We start from the raw sequence: 3,574 nt of genomic DNA, 5'->3' as shown, positions 1-3,574 counted from the left end.
TGCTTGAGGTGAGCAACAAAAGGCAGCTCTAACTCTACTCCTCAAGACTCCACAAAGTCTAAGGTTAAATAGCCCCATCCTGAGACTTCTCCAAAGCCAATGCAGCCACTGTCCTCATATTAGCAAGCTGGGTACCTCAAATCCTGCTCTCCATAGCATTGGGAAGGCAGGACACAAGGACACACAGCAAAGTTAATCTAATGCTATACTAATTTCCAACTACTCTTTAAAATGGTAAATTCAGAAGAACAACAAACAATATTACAAACTGCTAGTTATTAACGTGAAATAACATGACTAAGAGGTGACAAATCTAAAGGTGTGTGCTTCAGTTGCACAAGTAATAGAGCAGTACGTGTGGCCATATTTTAATATCTTATATACTAGGCAACTGTTCTTTTTTATGTAATTTTTCTGATTTCAAAGAGAAGTTCCTGAAAGGAACTTTATGAAGCCTTATATTTCTTCGAACTAGGTTACATCAGGCATACTTTTAGGAAATAGAATCCATTCAGATGCCACACTTAAAATCTCAACTTTATGGGATACAAATTACCGCCCTTCACGCCTGAGTTCATCAGGACAACCCTGGCTTCTGCTACAAGTAGGCAGATCAGAGAATTAAAACTACATGCAAAACATTTGGACAGACAAGTTGTCACTGCATTCTCAAACATAGATTCATCCACAACAAAGAAGAGAGCATCTTCCCTGCCTGGTAGTGACTCCACATATTGGACATACTAGAATGAGTCTACATTATTTTTTTGTTAATCACTGAACACATGAGAAAGAGCTTCAATTACTAAAGGCCAAACTACCATACAAGTAGCATGCCACTGCTACCATTATCAACAGTCCACAGCAATTTATATGTGTTACACAAAAGAGGCAGAAAAAGGTCAGGCTCAAAACATGGCTTCTTTTTTCAAGAAAAAAATCTCAGGGATACTTACTTCTGGAAAGACTCTAGTTTTATCAGTGATCTAGCATTGAAGGAGTATGTACTAACTGCTTTTTGAAGCATAAATTAAAGTTATCCATCCACCTCAAAAACAAACCAGACCAAAATAGAAAGAAACTTCTAACTACAGCAAAAATAGTATTATAATTACAAGGAATTACAACGTTTTATGTCAACCTTACAAAGAAAAGCTTTTCCATGTCTACACCTGCCCCAAACATCCTATTACAGGAGCTGACCTGTATTTTACATTCTTTTGAGTAACACCTTAGGAGTTCCTTTCTCCCTAGTGGCAAACCATCTTCCTCCCATTGAGAGAATTCAGTGAGATATTTCCTTCCAGATCACTACAGACAAAAAAAAAAAAAAAAAAGTAGAATTCAAGGGGAAAAATGACCCAAAGAAAAACACTGCTTTGACTGGAGTGGACCCTCCACTGACGCCCCATGTGCCTGGCTTTATTCCATTTTAGAATAGAAGCTCTGATGGAACGATAGAACACTTTCTTCTACCACTATTAAACTCTACGCGTGTTAAAAATCAAAACCAAAACTGTTTGGCTGTTCCTTAGAGTACTTTTATGACAGATCTGCCATGCATTCTTGTCTCCTTGACACATTCCCCAAAGAAGAAACCCAAAGGCCTCAATGTGCCTTTGGCCACACACTGACACAGAACAACCACACCAGGAACAGCTACGCTTCCTGCATGGCTCAGGCACAAAAGCACTCTACCTGTTGAGATGGTGACAGGGCAGAATCAGCTAAAGAGCCAGTAGATTTCATGTGTAAAGCACTTCTGACCTTGAACTCAGTGAGATTCCTCGATTGCTGCAAACTCTGCAAGAAATGAGATCAGAAGTAAGGTTTCATTTCAGGTGTACAGATGGCTTTGTATATGTACAATCCTCTGAAAAGGTCATGTGCTTACACTATCTGGAGCTACAAATGTTGAAATACATTTAAGGTTTCTGCAAAAATAAACAAGTTTTTAACCGACTTTGCAAGAGCAATCCAAGTTCTGTCATTTTAGCTTATTGCTAGCTGTTAGTCACACTAGATGGTTACCTATTTAGATTTAAGGCTCGAAGAGATTATTAGAAGTTATTATTCTGACCTACTTCACTTAATTCTTTGGTTTGGCCCACCAGGAACCACTTAAGAAAAAAATCCAAACTTCAGAATTAAAGATTGCAACAGCTGAAGAACTAAAAAAAAAAAACCAGCAAAATTAAGTTTGATTCTTTTACAGACTGCGTTTTAGTCTAGCTAAAATTTGTCCAGTTTCAGTCTTCAGACCCAAGAACTTATTAAGCAGCTGCTTAAAAAGCTCTTTACTATAACAAGCTGCTTCTTCCATGCATTCATACCCATAGATTATCACTAAAACTTAACAGAGGTGGAACCAAGGTGATATACCCAAAGGAACAATAATATTCTTATCCCCAGATATGGTCTCACAAATCCTTCAGGAAAAAAAAAGAAAAGAAAAGAAGCCATTTCTCAGAAATCAGAAACAGAACTACCGGAAAAAGGAATGCATTCTATATTACAGTAGGTAGTTTTAGCCACCCAAAAGAAGCCAAAAATAAATCCTTCTTCTTACATAATATTTTAATTCATACATGTTGCCACAGAATTCATGACCTTTGTATATTTACAAAGATCAGGCCAAAAATCTTGTTAATACACTGTTTCAGGTCTTACTACACAAGTTTAACCAGTTCCCATGGCAAAATAAGAAAACAGCTTTAAAGTAAATGGAACATGAACTGCTCTCCAGAATCCCAGACTGAAATGCAGATGTTATGTACTCTGTACATATAAGGTTTATTTTTTCTATTAAGAATACACCCTTGTTGGTAGAAGATGGCCTGACCACTGTACAGCAAAACTAGTTAGTACACAAAAAAAATTTAACAGACACCCCCCCACACACACTGCACCAGATAATACTAAAGTAGAAAAGATGGAGTTTGTCCTAAAATATTGTGAAAAATTTAAAGTAGAACAAATAGAATAGAGGAACAAGAACAGAGACAGTATTAACAACTTTAACCTATTCTACTTCAGGTATTTCATTTTCTTATCAAAGACATTATTTGCAGCACCTGTTAAGTTTTTTTCCCTTCCGAGCTGCTTGGTTTTAAAACCAATGGATATAGGAAAAAATATCCAGTTTTAAAAAAACTATTTTCTAAACAAAAACTCACCTATCTCAAATAGTTGATGACAGGATGCTGGGACTGTATCTCATAAGGAACATGCTATACCAGCTCTTTCAGTATGTTTTTAACTCGAATGAAGAACTGGAAAACACAAAGATCTGCACTACACTTTTGTACAGGGTTTCAGGACATATAATGAGTCACCAATTTCTGATCTCTAACATCATTTAGACTGCCTTTTCCAAATGTCAACAGGCTTGATGCTATTACTCTTTCCTTAAAGACTCTGGCTGAACATTCCCATCCAAACACATTCCATAGCCGATGACAATAGTGACTCAGCTAAAACAAGGTTTTGTAAGAGCATTACAGCTATGTCAACAAAACACACTCCTAAAAAGATCCTATCTGCAATGAATCTGTCACTCCTACAAATTACTCTT

At 36.9% G+C, this 3,574-nt stretch overlaps 1 protein-coding gene across 5 annotated transcripts in view; it reads right to left on the bottom strand.

Moving 5' to 3' along the window:
• The window catches only part of FBXO30 (F-box protein 30), a 14,956-nt gene that overhangs the window by 8,919 nt on the left and 2,463 nt on the right, over nucleotides 1-3,574 (bottom strand). For 2 of the 5 annotated variants that reach the window (XM_009646962.2, XM_035902358.1), the window contains exon 2: nucleotides 1,699-1,803. The gene's annotated coding sequence lies outside the window, so the exon portion shown is untranslated. Of the gene's footprint in view, nucleotides 1-1,698; nucleotides 1,804-2,080; nucleotides 2,172-3,176; nucleotides 3,568-3,574 lie in introns of those variants that run through there. The other 3 variants (XM_035902355.1, XM_035902356.1, XM_035902357.1) reach the window with 3 other exon arrangements.

This window comes from Egretta garzetta, unplaced genomic scaffold, assembly GCF_000687185.1.
Source record: "Egretta garzetta isolate BGI_Z169 unplaced genomic scaffold, ASM68718v1 scaffold139, whole genome shotgun sequence".
NCBI lineage: Eukaryota > Metazoa > Chordata > Aves > Pelecaniformes > Ardeidae > Egretta > Egretta garzetta.
This window is presented reverse-complemented; position numbering and strand designations above follow the sequence as displayed.